We start from the raw sequence: 21,089 nt of genomic DNA, 5'->3' as shown, positions 1-21,089 counted from the left end.
TTAATTTAGAATTAATTAAGTGATCAAAAGATAACTAATTAAATATATGGGTAGATTATGTAAATCTTCCATATCTTATATAGTGGGCTAAGAGGCTCCATGGATTATCAAGTTGGGTTCCACCCATAGGATGCTCCATGGATGCTCCATGGGAGTTACAAACCCATGGGTCATGGAAATGAAGAGTCATGACACATTAGGGTTTACATGGTGTAACCCTAGATGTGTCAACACTATATAAGAAACCCATTCTCCACCAAAATTGGTTACACATAAGAAACAAGAGGGCTAGGCCGATTTTAGAAGTGTGTATTCTCTCTAAAGTCATTCCAAAAGCATTTGGTGTTGTGTGAAGAATTTGAGGCATCACACTTGGGGTGCTAGGCTCACAAGGTTTCAAGGATCATAAGCAACAACAAGGTAAGTTATTCTATCTTTCATGCAAGTTAAAATTTGTTCCCCATGTATGCTAGATAGGAATATAACCTTGAATTCAACTTTGCATGATAATTAGACAAACATAGATCCAAGGTTATTAGGGTTGCATGTACACTTAGGAAGTGTTAGAATGCTCAAAACCCATCAGTTACAACTTTAGATCTAACTCATATCCCACACTACCATCTCAACCAAACCATAAAAACCCTATATCTCAACCAAAAGAGGTCTAGAAAGAAAAAGGAGAAAAGGTGACGACTTGATACCTCCAAATGATGCTACCTGAGGTAGATTTCTGATTTCCCACACCTCTTTGATCCTAGCCTTTTGTTCCACAAGCTTTTCTTCTCAAAAGATCTCCTCTCCAAAGCTTTACACAAACAAGAATGAAATACCACACGAATTAGGGTTTTCTGAGCTCTCAAAGAACTGCAAAGAGGCCAAAGGAAGCTTATGTTTCCTTAAATAGGGTGCAAAACCCCGAGATTTAGGGTTTCCTCTGCCAGCTTCTACTCGTCGAGTCCTTTCATGGACTCGGCGAGTAGGTCACTAAACACGCGTACCAAGCCCGTTGCTACTCGACGAGTAGGGCAACCAACTCGTCGAGTAGGCCTTGAAACCAATTAAATTCTTATTTAAACAATACCTGAGAATCGGGGCGTTACAATTCTCCCCCACTTGAACTAGACTTCGCCCTTGAAGTCTTCTGGAATAAACAACGCCGGGTAATGCTCCCGCATTTCCGCCTCCGGCTCCCACGTCCACTCGGATCCTCTCCGATGCTCCCACTGCACTTTTACCAAGGGTATTTCTTTGTTCTGCAAAATCTTCTTCTTCCTTTCCGAGATGGCTACATGCCTCTCCACGTAATTCAGGAGCTCATCGACCTGTATATCATCCAGCGATACTACTGCCTCCTGATCCGTAATACACTTTCGCAACTGCGAAACATGGAACGTGCTATGAATTCGGCTGAGCTCTTCAGGTAGCTCTAGCCTATAAGCCACTCTGCCAACCCTGGCAATGATCCTGAACGGCCCAATATAACGGGGACCCAATTTTCCCCTCTTCCTGAAGCGGATCACACCCTTCCAGGGCGAGACCTTCAGAAGTACCGTGTCACCAACCTGAAACTCTAAATCCGATCGGCATCTATCAACGTAACTCTTTTGCCGACTCTGAGCGGTCTGCAGCCGCTGTCTGATCTGCTGGATCTTATCGGTAGTCTGCAAGACTACCTCCGTCCGACCCATCACTCTGTGTCCCACTTCACCCCAAAAGACCGGGGTTCTACATCTCCGACCATACAACAGCTCAAAAGGCACGGCGCCAATACTGGAATGATAGCTGTTGTTGTAGGCGAACTCTGTCAGCTGTAGGTGAGAATCCCAGCTCCCACCGAAATCAATAACACACGCCCTCAACATATCTTCGAGGGTCTAAATGGTCCGCTCGCTCTGACCATCGGTTTGCTGATGGAATGCTGTACTAAAGTGCAACCGCGTACCCAGTTCCTCGTGGAACTTCTGCCAAAAACGGGAAGTAAACCTGACATCCCGATCGGAGACAATGGAGACTGGAACCCCATGGCGAGAGACAATCTCGCTAATGTACATATCGGCCAATCTCTCGGCCATCGAACTCTCCCGTATGGCCAAGAAATGGGCACTCTTGGTCAATCGATCCACGATGACCCATATAGCATCAAGCCCCTTCGCCGTTCTCGGCAACTTGGTAATAAAGTCCATCGTGATCTGCTCCCATTTCCACATGGGAATCTCCAGGGGCTGCAGTTTACCATGCGGTCTCTGATGCTCGGCCTTGACCATCCTACAAGTGAAGCACCTCTCGACGTACCAAACGATTTCTCGCTTCATGCACGGCCACCAGTAGCTCAAACTCAAATCCCGGTACATCTTAGTGGCCCCTGGGTGTATAGAAAAGTGAGACTTATGAGCCTCCTCCATCACTGTCTGCCGGACCCCTCCGGACATCGGAACCCAAACCCGACCGTGTCGGGTCAATAATCCGCGGCTAGCCTGAACAAACCGGGCATTCTCACCCTTAATCCGCTCCACCTTCCAGTTCTCTGGTCTCATGCCCTCGACCTGAGCATCCCTAATCAAGCTCACAAGCGGGGAATCCACCGCTATCCTCATACACCTTGCCGGGGTAGAAGACCCAGCTGACTTGCGGCTCAAAGCGTCTGCAACCACATTCGCTTTACCGGGATGGTAAAGGATCTCACAATCATAGTCCTTGACTACATCCAGCCACCTGCGCTGCCTCATATTCAGGTTCGGCTGATCCATGATGTGCCTCAAACTCTTGTGATCCGTGTATATAGTACATCGGACCCCGTACAGGTAATGCCTCCAAATCTTGAGAGCGAATACCACCGCTCCCAACTCAAGATCGTGCGTGGGGTATCTTGTCTCATGCGGCTTCATCTGCCGCGATGCATAGGCTATCACTCGTCCTCTCTGCATGAGGACCGCCCCCAGACCTGTGATGGACGCATCACAAAATACTACGAAATCCTCGACTCCCTCGGGGAGCGTCAACACTGGCGCCTCACATAAACATTGCCGGAGGGTATCAAATGCCCTCTACTGCTCAGGGCCCCACCGGAAATCCACCCCCTTCCTCGTTAGACGAGTGAGGGGTACTGCAACCTTGGAAAAATCTCAAATAAATCTCCGGTAGTACCCTGCTAATCCCAAGAAACTCCTGATGTCTGAGGGAGATTTCAGAATCTCCCACTGCATAACCGCCTCGACTTTGGCCGGGTCGACCAAAATCCCCTCCTGGTTAACGAGATGTCCGAAGGAACTGGACCTCTCGTAACCAAAACTCACACTTCGAGAACTTGGCTTACAGCCGTTCTCGTCGTAGAACCTCCAGCAGCTCCCTGAGGTGCTCCTCGTGCTGCTCTCGGGTCTTGGAATACACCAAGATATCATCTATGAACACAATGACCGAGCGATCGAGCATCGGTCTGCAGACTCGATTCATCAAATCCATGAATACTGCTGGCGCGTTGGTGAGCCCAAACGGCATCACCACGAACTCGTAATGACCATAACGAGTCCGAAACACGGTCTTCTCCACGTCTTCCTCCCTCACCCTGACCTGGTTATACCCAGATCTCAAGTCGATCTTGGAAAACCAAGATGCACCCTGCAGTTGATCGAAAAGATCATCTATCCTTGGGAGTTGATAACGGTTCTTCACCGTCAGCTTGTTCAACTCCCTGTAGTCGATGCACATCCTGTGCGAACCGTCGTTCTTCCTGACGAAGAGGATCGGTGCTCCCCATGGGAAACTACTCGGACGAATAAACTGCTTACCCAACAGCTCCTACAACTGAGATGACAACTCCTGCATCTCTGGCGATGTCAGTCGGTACGACGCCTTAGCGATAAGGGCCGCACCCAGCACCAGATCAATCCTGAACTCCACCTGCCTCTCCGGGGGCACTCCAGGTAACTCCTCTGGAAACACGTCAGCAAACTCTCTAACCACCGGGACCTCTGAAACTGAAGTCTGATCCCTGACCCGCGTATCTACCACACACGCTAAATAGCCTGCACATCCATGCTGAATATACCGCCAAGCCCTGGCAGCCAAACAAAACCCTGATCCTACTCTGGTGCCCTCACCATATACCACCAGTTCTCCCCCACTTGGGGTTCGAACTACCACTCGCTGTCCCTCACAGTCGATCATGGCGCCAAACCGGCTGAGCCAATCCATCCCTACGATCACACATACTTCCCCCATGGGAATAGGAATCAAATCTATCGAGAATGATACCCCGAAAATCTCCAGCTCGCATCCCCGGTAAACCGAAGAAGCAGAAATCCCGTGCTCGTTGGCGATCGAAACTCGCAACAGACACTCAAGCTCATCTACCGACACACTGAACTCTCTACTGAAAGTCTGAGATACAAACGACCGACTCGCCCCCGAGTCAAATAAAACCAATGCAGGCAAAGAGTTTACTAAAAACGTACCTAAACACAGGTACCAACGATAAGCACAACATAGATAAAATGACTGAAACATAAAATAGAAACATACCAACAACCACATCCGGTGCTGCCTTGGCCTCCTCGGCCGTGAGCTAGAAGGCGCGCCCCTGAGCCTTCGGAGGCTCCGCCTTGACTGGCCTCCCATCCCCAATCCTCAGAGTAGCCGGTGCGGATCCCTGCGCTGGCTTGGCGGCGAGCTGCGGGCAGTTGGTCTTCATGTGACCAACCTGATGACAATGATAACAAATCCTCATATCTGCTGGAGGGGCGGACTGGAGACAGTCCCTGGCATAGTGCCCCTCCTTGACACATTTGTGGCAACAACCTCCTGCTCGACAAATCCCAGAATGACCCCTGCCACACTTTCCACAAGTGCGGCTCTGTTGACCCCCGGTCCGAGTATCAGCGGTCTTGGACCGCTTAGGTGCCGGAACCTGACGCTGCTCCTTCAACTGCAGCTCTATCTCCAACTCGCGCCGCCTCGCGGCTTCCTGAAGATCCAAAAGAGTCTCACAACGTTGCGTAGCAACAAACTGTCGAATATCAGTCTTGAGCATACTCAGATAACGGGTCATCTGAGACTGCTCTGAAGCAAACTCCGGACAGAACATAGCCCTCTCCGTGAACATACGAGTGATCTCCATCACTGACTCCCCATCCTGTCTCATTGTCAAAAAGTCCTGAGCAAGCCGCTCCCGCTCAACACGTGGAACGTAGCGGGTGCGGAACATATCCCAGAACTGCTCCCAAGTAACAGCAGCTCGCTGATCATCCGTGTACAACCCTGTCGTCAATCTCCACCAGTCCTTTGCCCCAAGCCTTAGCAGGTTCAGGGCACACCTCACCTTCTGGTCAGCAGGACATGAACACGTGAAGAAACATCCCTCCACGTCAGATAACCACCTGATAGCCCTGATCGCATCCTGTGTACCATCAAACGTCGAGGGCTTCGTGTTATCGAAGTCCTGGTACTGGAAAGCCCTGCTGGCTCCTCCTCCAACCCCTGCCGCAGTTACAGCCGAAGTGGCTGCAGCGGCAGCTATCTCTGCTAGAGTTGCATATCGCTCATCAAAGTACTTAACCATCGCGGTCTTAATCGACCCAAACATCTCTGGCAGCTGCGCTTAGAATGCTGCAGCAATCTCGTCGTGCATAATCTCCCGGATCCTGGCTTCCAACTCCTCTGTCCCTATCTGTACCACGGGCTCAGGTGCTATCGGCACCTCCGACCCTCCATCTCCCGATCCTGATCCTGATCCTGTCCCGGATCCTGTAGCAACACGTCTCGTCACCACCATACTGAAATATATATATATATATATATATATATATATATATATATATATATATATATATATATATATATATACTCAAGTCATCAGATAAATAACATAATATCGGGAGGCCAAAACCCACATACCCTAGGGGTTGTGACTTCCTTGCTACGCGTATGGGTCCTGTGCTTTCAGTAGTACGGGCCCATACTACCTTCCACACCTACCCATATTTGTCTCAAGTATCACTACAACACCCTAACACTATCATCAACATAACATGCGCTCAACCCTTACTCCTAGGGAAACATCGCTTATCCCACAACTGATCTCACAGCTCCTCACAACCCACACATCCATGAAACTTTCATCAACCCCTGCAGTGCTAGTGCAGGCTAGTCGCACATAACACTGGACCCAATAGACTTTCGAATACCCAATCCTATCCGAAGACTGGATCAAACATTCTCAGGCTATAAGATCTTGATTACGCACAACCGTGATGCCTACACTATCGACTACAGTAATGATGTCAATTCCATATACAAGAAACCCTAGGCTAGTAGGCATCATATAATCATGCAAGTCTATCATGTGATTCCTGAAGATCCCTAGCCTAGTACTAGCATGCTGTTCTAACATATCATAATATCAATAACTGTATGGTATTTTGGGGTTTACTTACAGGCTCCGGCTGATCGTACCCTCTGCATCCTCCATCCTTTATTTTGAAAACCATTTTAAAATTTTATTCCGAAAATTTCCTTGATTTGAGACTGGGTTCACACGTGTGCTTCCCCCAATTCACTCAAACCAAGGCTCTGATACCAACTTGTAACATCCAAAATTTTACGCCAAATTTAAACTTTTCAAGCATAAATAAAACCCAATAGTATTGTTTACAAAAATGTTTTCAATCATTAGTCAATCAGAGTGTCCCAAAAGCCAGATCATAAGGATGAGGAGCGGTACGGTCACGCCTTCGCCTTGCCATGAACTCCTGAAGTACCTGAAACAATAAACTGAAAACTGTAAGCCCGAGGGCTTAGTGAGCTACCCCCAAAATACCAATACCACACTGATAATACCATATCCGTAATAACCAATCAATCAACATGCATACTGGGCCATTGGCCTGACTAGACCGCCCTACAGGGCCTACAGTCCAACTGAATCTGTATGGAGCCTTCGACATGACTGGACCGCCACGTGGGGCTACAGTCTTCCCGGACCGCTCATAGGGTGTGTTGGCCTTCAGCACAAAGCAGGACCGCCTCAACCCAAACAACAAGCAAATAACCATGTGCGCATAACTAACATATACTGACATATACAACCATCAACATATCTATCTCACTGAGCACCAAACATAGCAATCTCTCATAACTAGAGCACTGACCTAGCAGGTCACTAACATATCAATCCCTATAGATCATAAGAGCATAACATACTGTCTATCCTGATTCTGATCTAACAGATCATATCCACATGTAGCATACCATAACGATAACAACTAAAAGGGCCGGCCTTGGTGCCTTAGACCCTATCAATATAGTGAGGATAACTCACCTTGCAGATGTCGACTCGGTAGGTAAACTTCAACCCTCGGATCACTGCCACAAACTCCACCACCTATTACCATAGTATGATCATACCCATAAGCCAACTAAACAAACCCTGGTCAAAGTCAAAGTCATCAGTCAAGGTCAACAGTCCATGTTGACCTTGACTCACCGAGTATCCCCGGCTACTCGCCGAGTTCCTTGAAGTACTAGCCCACTCGCCGAGTCACCTGAGTGACTCGTCGTGTTCCTTTGGCTTATGATCGAGACCCTAAGGCCACTCGTCGAGCTTCCTTCTTGAAACTCGACAGTTACCCGCACATACATAATTTGGGGCACCCTCATCCGACTCGCAGAGTTGTTCATCCACTCGTCGAGTCTACGGCAATCTTCATTGGACTCGTCGAGTTGTTCTTCCAACTCGCCGAGTTCATGCCTATCTTCATATGACTCGCCGAGTCGACCATGCGACTCGCCTAGTCCCTTCAGTCCTTTTTGCCATACAGACTCATTTGAGCCATGCAGCGGCTCCAAACTACAGATCCAAGCTTCTAAGGCATGCTTTTCACGTAAAGTTGCAAACTTTACGTGCATGCATAGCTACAAAGGCTCTTAATGTCAAATCCAAGCTCACAATGGGGGTTTCATACTCAAAGAGGCTTCATACATGTCCAAATTCGGAGCTTTATGACTCTAGAACCCAAGAAGGTTACAGATCTGAAGTTACACCTTCAGATCTAACTCATATCCCACACTACCATCTCAACCAAACCATAAAAACCCTAGATCTCAACCAAAAGAGGTCTAGAAAGAAAAAGGAGAAAAGGTGACGACTTGATACCTCCAAATGATGCTACCTGAGGTAGATTTCTGATTTCCCACACCTCCTTGTTCCTAGCCTTTTATTCCCCAAGCTTCTCTTCTCAAAAGATCTCCTCTCCAAATCTTTACACACACAGGAATGAAACACCACACGAATTAGGGTTTTTTGAGCTCTCAAAGGACTGCAAAGAGGCCAAAGGAGGCTTATGTTTCCTTAAATAGGGTGCAAAACCCCTGGATTTAGGGTTTCCTCTGCCAGCTCCTACTCGTCGAGTCCCTTCATGGACTCGGCGAGTAGGTCACTAAACACGCGTACCAAGCCCGTTGCTACTCGACGAGTAGGGCAACCAACTCGTCGAGTTTGCCTTGAAACCAATTAAATTCTTATTTAAACAATACCTGAGAATCGGGGCGTTACACACACACACACACACACACACACACACATATATATATATATATATATATATATATATATATATATATATATATATAGCTAAGATCTGATAGATAGTAGGTTGGGTGAATCTGCTCTAAGCCCACAACCAAACAAGGAACAGGAAATGAAGCGGAAATCACACATCCTACTACTTGTTGGACGCGATTAATATATATCCCTGAATGCATACACTAAGGAATTATAAAGTTAGCATTATAGGTCCCCTTTCAACTGAATGTACTAGACTCGACTGTTCTGTTTGTCGTTTGTAAAATGTAAGTTTTCCCTAGTTTATAACTAGCTTGACTCGAAACTAGTTTGCATTAACTTTCAAGTGGAACTGTCACAAAAATGAAAGTAATGGGAAAATATAAGTACACAGTTGTCTTTTGAATTTACATCCTGACGTACTGATTACCTTAAAACATGTTTGTTTTATTAAGGTCATAATGTGAAGGCTAGTACCCATACTATACGCTCTCCCTGTCAAGAGATTCTGGGGACCAAACGCGACTTCAGCAAACAATTGCTAGGCCGTGTAAATTCACATTAAAGTTATACGATCATGTATACCCAATTTTACTATCACCTTTTGTTTAGAACAATGAGTTAGTGATTAATTGGTATAATTAGATACTGTAGTGTTCTCCTGCTATAGCATTTAGTATGTTCGTTCTGTTATAGTATCTTAGTATGTTCTTTCTGTTATCATGTATAGTGTATCTACCTCCCAGTTTCTCTTTATAGTATGATCTAGCATCTAGAATGAACTGAACCCCTAAACTATACCTACTATAGTTTACTAGCATGTTTACTTGAACTTTTATAGAAAAGACTCATTTATCTACTAAGTTATGATTGTACTTTAGAAATGGAGTTTTATAAACTATAAAGCAACATAACTTAAAAAGAGTTTTTGAAATGTTTTGATCACTTATAAAAGACATAAGTAATCTTTTGAAAGATGTTTATAATAAACATTTACACAATTATCATTGTGTTTAACTTGTATCCCCCCTCTTAAAAGCATTTAAAATAGTTTAAAAGATTCATTATAGGGGTATGAACTCACCTTATGTGGGTGATTCAAACGAATATGCGCGTAAGGATGAGAAGTTCCATGAATGAAGTCCCGAGACACAAACGAGTAAATGACATATATTGACATATAATGGCATGAATATAGTGTTTAGAAGTAACCACATGCAAGGAAACACCTTTAGGGACTAGGAAACACTTTGACCAAGTATTAGAATCACATGTGATTCATCTAAGGGGTGTTTACGGCCACCATTTGATGTTTACATCCATGGAGTTTACGGCCGTAAACTCATGGTAAAAGGTGCATAAGAGGGTGTTTGACTGCTACGAAAACTTGAGGGACCATTGCTCTATAAGAGGATGAGCAAAACTAACTTATTGGGAGGTGTTGAGGTGTTTACGGCCACACTAATAGTGTATGGCCGTAAACTCTCCAAATGGTGTCTTTTTGGGTCTTAAAGGAAAGGGTTCTCAAAGGTTCATGTGTTCTAAGGGATAACAAGTGTCTAGAAGTGCTTAAGGCTCATTACATGCCCAAAACAAGGGTTTACGGCCAAGGGAGATTCCATGGCCGTAAACTCTTGGTATTTGGTTAGATGGTTGATTCAAGACTATGATCTAATGATTAACATGCCCAACTAGATGATAAATGGAATACTCACACTTTTGAGGGCCTTTGAGGAGTTTTCGGCCACCAAGAACAAGTGTGTGTTCTTGGTGAAAGTTGATGATTTTGAAGATCTAATCCAAAAGATTATTTCCATGGATGAAATCAAAGGGGTGTACTCGATTAAGAAGAATAACAACTCAAAAGATGGAAGAAACACTTACGATTTTGAAGATCAAAGTGAAGAACTCGATGATACTTGAGAGAGAATGGAAGTGTTCTTGAGTTGAAAGTGTAATAATGAAAGAAAAGTGAAGGAAGTGAGTCTTAATGGGGGAGTTTACGGCCAGCCTTGAGTTTACGGCCGTAAACTCTTGTGTTATGGCCGTGAACTCCTTTTTGGTGGCCTTAAGGCTTGAATGTTGCACAGTGACTTTAGCAGGTACATTCGAAGACTCATTCCTTAAGTGCAGTAGGCTTGGAACTCCTTAGAATGACCTTTAATAAGGCTAGAACTCATTAGAAATGAGTCTGATTCTCAGTTGAGTTGAATGGTTGGACTTTACAAGGCATAAATTTTTGGGTTGTCACAATATCCTATATTATGAGAAAGCCATTTGTCTTAATCTACCAAGTAGCGAAACCCTCGTTATTTATGGCGATAAACCCGGTACGAACCTCCAAATAATTTCTTGCGTCAAGGCCCAGAAGTATCTTTGTAAAGAGTACTGTGCCTTCTTAGCTCACGTGGTAGAGAAGAAACAAGAAGTGAAAAGTATCAAAGATATCCCCGAAGTTTGTAACTTCCCTAATATATTCCCAGAGGATCTCCCAGTAGTTCCTCCTGAGCGCCAAGTCGAGTTCTGAATCGACTTGATACCCGGAGCCACCCTCGTAGCCAAATCCCTTTACTGCTTAGCACCAGCAGAGATGCATGAATTATCCAGCCAACTAAACGAACTTCTAAGCAAAGGATTCATAAGACCAAGCTTCTCACCTTGGGGAGCACCGGTCTTGTTCGTGAAGAAGAAGGATGGATCGTTCCGCATGTGCATAGACTACCGGCAATTAAATAAAATCTCTATCAAAAACCGATACCCTTTACCTCGAATCGACGAACTTTTCAACCAACTTCAAGGAGCAAGTTTCTTCTCAAAGATTGACTTGAGATCAGAATACCATCAGCTACGAGTCCAAGAGTAAGATATTCTAAAGACCGCTTTCAGAACTCGCTACGGTCACTATGAATTCGTAGTAATGCCCTTCGGTTTAACAAATACACCAGCAGTGTTCATGGACCTGATGAACCGTGTGCATCGACCTTACTTAGACAAGTTCGTAATAGTTTTCGTTGACGATATACTATTCTACTCCCGAAGTAAAGAAGAACACAACCAACACTTACGACAAGTCTTGGAAACCTTAGGGCAGAGAAATTGTATGAGAAGTTCTTAAAGTGCGAATTTAGGATTCAAAAGGTGGACTTTCTAGGTCACGTAGTCAGCAAGGAAGGGATACATGTAGATCCCTCCAAAATTAAAGCTATCGAAAACTGGGCGACTTCAAGAACACCAAAAGAGATTTCGTCAATTTCTAGGTCTTGCTGGCTACTACAGGAGGTTCATTCAAAACTTCTCTAGGATTGCAAAACCACTCACCACTCTGACTCAGAAGGGTGTAACCTTCAGCTGGGAGGAGAAACAAGAAACTGCTTTCCAGACACTAAAGCGAGCCCTCTGCAGCACCCCGATCTTGTCCCTCACAGAAGGGATTGAAGATTTTGTAGTTTACTGCGATGCGTCGAGGAAAGGGCTAGGCTATGTTCTTATGCAACGAGGAAAGGTTATATCCTATGCCTCGAGACAACTTAAGAACCACGAGGTCAACTATACCACACACGACCTCGAACTAGGAGCAGTGATTTTTGGCTCTAAAAATCTGGAGGCATTACCTTTATGGTACGAAATGCACAGTCTTTACGGACCACAAAAGCCTCCAGCACATATTCGATCAGAAAGAATTCAACATGAGATAGCAACGATGGGTAGAACTACTCAATGATTACGAATGCGAGATTCGCTATCATCCCGACAAAGCCAAAGTAGTAGCAGATGCCCTTAGTCGAAAAGAATACTCGGGCCGCTGAGTAAAGTCTCTAACTATGACAATCCATTAACACATGTCCACACAGATCAAAGAGGCTCAGCTAGAATCCTTGAAACCCGAGAATGTGACAGGTGAAGCCTTAAGAGGAATCGATAAAAACCTAGAAGTTAAGGGTGACGGAGTTCGTTACCTCATGAATCGAATCTGGACTCCGAAGTCCGGTGGTTACAGGGACGTTGTCATGAACGAAACACACAAAACTCGATACTCTGTTCATCCTGGTTCAGAAAAGATGTACCTGGACCTTAAGAAACTCTATTGGTGGCCGAACATGAAAGATGAAAGTGCTACCTATGTGGGCAAGTGCCTAACTTGCGCCAAATTCAAGGTAGAATACCAGAAGCCTTCGGGTTTACTACAGCAACCAGAAATACTCGAATGGAAGTGGGAGCGGATAACTATGGATTTAATAACCAAGTTGTCCAAGACAATGGGTGGTCATGACACCATTTGGGTAATCATCGACATATTAACCAAGTCTGCACACTTCCTGCCAATAAAAGAAACTGACAAAATGGAAAAGTTATCAAGGACGTACATTAAAGAGATAGTACGATTGCATGGTGTGCCAATATCCATTATCTCTAACCGAGATAGTAGATTTACCTTGCGGTTTTGGCAATCACTACAAAAGTCCTTGGGAACGAAACTCGACATGAGTATAACGTACCATCCCCCGACTGATGGGAAAAGCGAGAGAACCATACAAACGCGGGAAGACATGTTGAGAGCTTGTGTGATAGATTTGGGTAAAGCTTGGGATACCCATTTACCACTCTTCGAATTCTCATACAACAACAACTATCACACTAGCATCAAAGTTGCTCCATTTGAAGCCCTCTATAGCCGTAAGTGCAGATCCCCTCTATGCTGGGCTGAAGTGGGTGATACGCAACTGGCAGAGAAAAAAGTACTCGATAGCACTCTAACCGGTCCCAAGATCATTCGAGAAACAACATAAAAGATTGTCCAAATCCGGGAACGATTAAAAGCTTCAAGAGACAGACAAAAGAGTTATGCAGACAAACGATGAAAACCCTTGGAATTTCAGGTTGGTGACCGCATCCTGTTAAAGGTCTCACCTTGGAAAGGAATGATACGTTTTGGCAAACACAGAAAATTAAATCCAAGGTACATCGGACCATTCGAGATTCTTGCTAGAATCGGCCCAGTGGCTTACAAACTCAAACTACCGCATGAACTCAGTAATATACATCCCACTTTTCACGTATCCAATCTAAAGAAGTGTCTGTCTGACGAGACTCTTGTAATCCCACTCGACGAAATCGAGTTAAACAAGAGTCTACACTTCGTAACAGAACCAGTGGAGATCATGGACATGGAAATCAAGAGAAAAAAACAAAGTCGTATACCAATAGTGAAGGTTCGCTGGAATGCCAAGCGGGGACCTGAATTCACTTGGGAACGGGAAGTTCAAATGAAACAAAAGTACCCACACCTTTTCCCTAGTTCATGAGTACCACTTTAGAAACAATTTTGGGACGAAATTCCCTCTAACGGGGGGATAATGTAACAACCCGTTATTTCAAGTCAATGTAAGTCAAACTTATTCAAATAAAAATCTAAACTACAACCGTAAACAAGTGAATCCATATCATAGAATTAATACAATAAGAACTTGAATGCCTTAAGGTCATGTTCATATAAGTTATTGTATGAGCATACTTTGATAATCATACTTATATAAGTTATATATACTTATATATTGAAAACCATGCACATATATGTTTATATAGGTTGATATGTTTATATATACTAAATACTATGATGAAATAAGATTATATGAGTCAACATAAGTCAAAAGGTGAAGTTAAAATCCAAATTTAACACCTTACATATGAGATTCCGGTCTTGGGAATCTAGGATCAAAGGTGTTTTCAGTTTTAAGCGGCTTGGAACACATAGTGTTTTCGGTTTTGAGCATATTGTAACAAGTTGTGTTTTCAGTTTTGTATCCTCCACTAAGACCGAAATTAATCATTTGTGGGACAAACAAGGTGATTTCGGTCATGCTAGGACCGAAATCAACCTTATATTGGCCGAAATGCCCCTTAATATCTAGATATTTTACTTGATTAAGTTTCCAAAGTGATAATATACACATTCCAATGTAAACATCCCATCATATATTATCCCTATATATATATATATATATATATATATATATATATATATATATATATATATATATATATATATATATATATATATATATATATATATATATATATATGAACTGAAAACAATTTCATTCTCACATTCATAACTACACCAACACTTTGCATTTGCTCTCAAAACCGATATTCAATCCTTCAAATCTTCAAGCAGTTACCCAAATCATCTTCAAACCTTCAAACTTTCATAAGAACATCCAAATCAAATCCCAGGAACTTCCTCACAATTAGTAAGTTATTTATACAAACTAATGTTATTTATCATGTTAAATTATTAGTTTATCTAATTTACACATATAATTATGTATATAATATAATTAGGATACCGTTATTTACACATATTCTATCCCGAGGATCATCGCGACCAAGTGCACCCAACCAAAAACACGCATTAGAGTTGAGTTCATACCCCTACGTTTTCATGATTTTTCATTGTTTTAGTGGGGAATACAAGTATAACACAAGAAATCTTGTGTTAATATGTAAATGATTTCAAATATTATCAATCGTTGTCGTTATTAAAAAAAAAAAAAAAAAACACACACACACACACACACACACACACATATATATATATATATATATATATATATATATATATATATATATATATATATATATAGTTAAGATTCAATAGGCTTAGAATTGATGATTTTGCTTTATTTCATGTTCCTTGTTTGGTTGTGGGCTTAGGGTAGAATCATTTATTCGACAGTCTTTTTAATCGTAGTTATATAAATATTATATTTATCTAAGTATAAAACTATTTAATCATGTTAAACAAAAACATTATTTTTGCAATCTATTTTAGTACCACTTCCGACGCCTGAAGAACGTCGTATTCATGCCATCTTAGGTCATCAAGCATGGTTATAATAACTCACAATTTGGTATTGAACAATACGATTAGTGTACGAATACGTAAACAACTTCACATAGTTTTATTAAAAAATAAAACTACAATACAGTATTTTACAGTAAAACTGGTGAATCCAAGCACTTACATTTACAGAGTTTTCATACAAGTACAGATACAAAATACTATTTCCAGTATAGAGAAAACATACATTTTATGGTTTTATGTGAATTAAAACTACATTATACTATTTCAGAGTACAACAACACTTATACATTTTTATTTTAAGATACTAAGACTACAATTCATTTACAACAGAAAATATTGGATTTTCTGGAAGAAAACACGTACATTTTCAAGGAACAAATGATAGATTTCATATACAAACATGCTTATGAACTCGCCAACTTAATTGTTGACACTCTTTTCAAAACTACTTGTATTCTCAGGGAATCAGTAAACACGTATCCACAGGTTTTGAGAAGACGGAGCTTCATAGAGTCACGTCTTTTAATTTTTGTTATACATTTTGGTGTCAAGTAAACATTGATTTGAACACAGATGTAAAACTATACATTATCAATATCATAGTTGTTGTACTTTGATTACTATTATGCAATTATTGTGATACTGTACATGACGTCATCCGCCCCCGAACGCTCTCTTACACATCTAAATTTACGATTATATTACCTAACCCTATGTTTTGGTCAAACACTAGTCACAATTATTTTACGATCATAAAACAACTATAATTCAAACTAATAAAATCATATTGGTCATCTAAATTCTACTAACTCAATCATAGATAATAAATCAGTACTTTAACACATAAGGGTATTTGATCAAAAAAACATATTGTATTAAATAAAACTAATATTTGAATAATGGAATCACACAAAGTCACTAGGTTACATCTTATCTAGTGAAACCATAAGGGTTTTAACTCATAACAAAAAAAATCACTGAATGATTGCTAGACACGATAGTCAAGCAAAATGAAGTGAAATCCCAATACGTCTAGCTCAAGATTCTTCAAACCATGGGGGGCGTTGAGGCGGGCAAAGTGGACAGCTGCACAGGGCCCGATTTGTTTATTATATATATTTATTTAAAAATAACAACTTATAATAACGATAAGGACACTTTTTTCTGGCTCGTCTTGGGCCTTTGAGGATATTTAATTCCTCGGGACTGGCCCTGCTTCAAATCCTTGCTCATAACGCTTCTCTAGCTTCGAAAACGATCCAAATGGGTTTCTAGACATTAAGAATACCTTTTAAACTCTTGGGAAGGTTCCCAAGCTTTGCACACTGAATTAGGGTTGTAAAACGATCCATTTATAGGATTAGGAAAATGTCGACTTTTTGGCTCGAAAATTTTATGTCGCGTCGCGAAGAGGTTAGATTTTTGGTAGGTTTTGATAGTCAAATGATTTGTGAGAACTTGCGAAGTCATAATCATCTCATCATTTTTCAACACAGAAAACAAGAATCTTCTCTAAATGGTGCGTCTAACCCATATCTAGGCTAAAAAAAAGATTTGAAAATTATTTTGGTTTTTTTGTATGACTGCTGATGAGCACAATCAATAGTTGTACGAACTGTTGATTGTACATACATGTAAATTTTCGAAAATAAATAAAAAAATTGTGAAATCTTTTTTTAGCTTAGATATGGCTTAGACGCACCATTTGGAGAAGATTGATGTTAAAAAATGATGAGTTGATTATGAGTTCGCAAGTTCACACGCTTTTTTTAGTTCTCACAATAACTCAAACCTATATATATATGTATAAGGAATGTGTTCGGTAATAATATAATATCTTCGGTGTGAATACTTTTTTTGAACGTATATATTTGAGGTTTATACTTTCGAATATTGAAACACAACAAAATTAAAAAAACATTAGAAAAACCCCCCAAAAAAGAACTTATCTCATATTTTCAGTTTTTCGTGCAGTTATCAAGAAAATCATTTCTTTTCTTGATCCTCTCGCCATGAAAATCAGACAACTCTAGTAAAGACTGAATATGCTTCGTATGAGTTTCCTTGACTTATACATTAAGACATCTACCATCGACATCCTTGAAGAGGTTGGATACGAACAAAATTTCCCCAAAATATGCATCCGCTTATTAGTAACTTTGGCGGTTTCTTCTAAGGAAGTTAATGTACTTTTTATACGTTCCATATCATTTCAGATATCTTTATGTATATCAAGTCGTAGCTTCTTGTTTTGAGAAGAATGTAGACATTATACATGAAACAATGTGTGGCTAGATATGAAGAAGCTATTCATGCATATTGATCTTATAAAGATCCATAAGTATTGATAATGACTTTGTTATGTTTATGTAACTACGTGCATGATTGATGATTAGATTCAGATTATGTATCTTGAATCACATTGTTTATTAAGTTGTCTAATCTGGAAAACCAAGTCCAGAGCGTAGGCATTTATGACTAGTGGGTTTTTTAGGAAGTAAAGCGGATAACTAGCAAAACCAAAAGCACACAAGACACAATATTTATATGGTTCGGTCAAGGTGACCTACATCCACAGGCAGGAGGGGAGTATTCTTTATTTCAAAGTTCTAAAACAGAGGTTATAAGTATAATTTCACAAAGATTCGCCTATCAGTCTAGAATTATCGACACAAAATGACTTAGCATGCATCCTTATTTATACTTGAGGGATCAGACCTAAAACCCTATTGGGCTTAGCCCATTGGCCGATGAACGGTGTCAACCAATCACAATCCACCATGTAATATCTTCTAGAACATTCATTCTTACATGAACATTAGCAACATATATGATCCATAGTGGCACATCATGACGCAAGAGTGGCACATCAAGATCATCGTGGAATATCAACCATCATGATGGCATATCAAGAAATAATCATTGATCATCTTCAAATTTTGAGCTTTCGGGGGCTTCATAGCATAAAGCTCATCAAATGATACCTTGGCATATCAAGGAACCAAGTGCGCATCTTGCATTAAGATGGCGCATCACGCATGTGGATGGCATATCTTGATCAGGATATGACGCATCCTCTCCAAGGTTAGAACATCCCTTCCAAGTTGGCACATCCTCTCCACAATGGATCATCCACCTCATGAATGACATATCCTGCCACTTGGTGTCGTATCTTGTCACTTGGTGGCATACCCTCTCACTTGATGGCATATCATGTCACTTGGTGGCCTATCAAGTCACTTTGTGGCATATCATGTCACTTGGTGGCATATCAAGTCACTTGGTGGCATATCAAGTTTTAATAGTGGCGCACCATGACTTCTAAGTGGTGCATCCAAGCATAGGATGCTCCATTCCACTTCCATGTGCTCCATACCCCATTTTAGAAGATTTGTGCCTTTGTCATTTGATTTGTTCCTTTGTCAGGAGATCTATACCTTTCTCAGATGATCTGTACCTTTTTCACAACCACCCTGCTCTTCTTTCCCTTTGAATCTCCATCCCAAGTATCTTCTTTGCTACTCCCAAATCCTTCATTTCAAACTCATTCTTCAGGGTCCCCTTTAAGTCATTTATTCGGCCATATCCTTGGCTGTGATGAGCATGTCATAAACATATAGCAATAGATGTATGTAGGAATCTGGTGACAATTCCTTTGAGTAAACACAATTGTTAAGCTGGTTCCGAGTGTAGCCATGCGAGATCATGAATGAATCAAATCTCGTGTACCATTGTCTTGGAGACTGCTTCAAACCATATAAAGATTTCTTCAACAAACATACATGCTTCTTTTTAGAATCGAGGAACCCTTCTGGTTGGGACATATATAAATCTTTTCTTCTAAGTTCCCATGAAGAAATGCAATTTTCACATCAAGTTATTCAAGCTCCAGATACACTCACCATGGCCAATAGAACCTGAATTGTCTTGTGCTTCACGAACGGTGAGAACACCTCATGATAATCAATTCCTTCTTTTCGAGAAAACCCTTTCGCCACCAACCTTGCCTTGAACCTAGCTGGTTCGACTCCTGGTATCCCTTCTTTCTTAAAGATCCATTTATATCCCACTGGTTTTGCTCCCTTTAATAATGGAACTAGATCCCATGTTTCATTCTTCTCCAATGATTGATTTTCTTTATTCATGGCCATTAACCAATTTGTTACTTCGTTACTTGCCACTGCCTCTTTATATGATTGAGGCTCCTTAGTGTCAATGTCTTCCCCACTAGCCAAAAGAAAAGTGATAGAGTCAAGATCACAAGAATTAACACATCCCACATATTTATTAGGTTGTCGTATAACCCTCTTTAATTTCCTCCTTGCTATAGATTCAGACCCATCATCCTTCCAGGCATCAACATCACTAGAAGAAGATCGAATAGGTTGCTCTTGGGTTTTATCTTGTCCAGATTGTTCACTGTCGCCTTGCTCTTAATCACTCACAACTATATGTGGAGCTTGAGATGCAAACTCGACCTTCTGGTTAACACCCTGATCTTTGTTCCCTGCTTGAATTATATCACCTCCTCCCTGGTTATCCACAAAAAAATTTATCAAAGGTTGCATCTCTACTCATGCTAAATTTAGGAGTTCTTCCTTCTTTTGTACACCACAGTCGATAACATTTTCTTCCTGTTGCATATCGTAGATATATGCACTTCATTGCCCTTGGCTCAAGTTTATCATCATTCACATGAGCATATGCGAGGTATCCAAATATATGTAAGCTAGAAGAGTTAGATGGTTTCCTGGACCATACCACTTGAGGACTCTTCAAGTCTATTGGAATTGATGGTGATCTGTTCACCAGATAGCAAGCAGTGTAAACTGCACCAGCCCAAAATTTCTTGGATAAGTTATCAAATATCTGCGTGCACTTTGCACACCGCATGAGTGTTTGGTTCATCCGTATTTCCACTCCATTTTTCTATTTCGTGTGTCGTACTGTGCGGTGTCTCACTATACCTTCTGCCTTGTAGAAATTATCAATGGAGCATTGTAGAACTCCAATACATTGTATGTCCTATGAGTCTTGACCTGTTTTCCAGTCCTTTTCTCAACATGGTCCTCCACTCCTTGAACTTACCAAACACCTCATCTTTGGTCTTCAGAAAGTACAACCAAACCTTCCGTGAATAATCATCAATGAAAGTAACAAAGTATGAGCATCCTCCTTGAGACTTTACTGGTGTAGTACCCTACATATGTGAGTTAACATAATCCAAGATTTCCTTGCTTATGTGTTGAATGATACCAAACTTCACTTTGGAATGCTTTCCCTTGACGCAAGATTCACAAAACTATATCTTTCCAGTAGCCTCTCCACAAAGAAGTCCTTGATTGCTTAGAAATGAAATTCCCTTCTCATTCATGTGCCCCAAACTATGACGCCACAACTCTATCTTGTCATCACCTTTATTGAAGGATTGAGAGATAGCCACCATTCCCATAACCGTACTTCCTTCTAGGATATAAATCCATCCATGATTCTTCTTCCATTTCATTATAACCAGAGAACCTTTGGTGACTTTGACTTAGTTACCTTCACCAACGTACCTCATCCCATTCTTAGCCAAAGTGCTAAGAGAAATTATATTTTGTCGAAGCTTCGAAACATACCAACAATCAAACTTCCTGACCTTACCATCGTGCATCTTGACCTGAA

This window comes from Lactuca virosa, chromosome 9, assembly GCF_052849685.1.
Source record: "Lactuca virosa cultivar CGN04683 chromosome 9, Lactuca_virosa_CGN04683_v6, whole genome shotgun sequence".
Lineage (NCBI taxonomy): Eukaryota > Viridiplantae > Streptophyta > Magnoliopsida > Asterales > Asteraceae > Lactuca > Lactuca virosa.
This window is presented reverse-complemented; position numbering follows the sequence as displayed.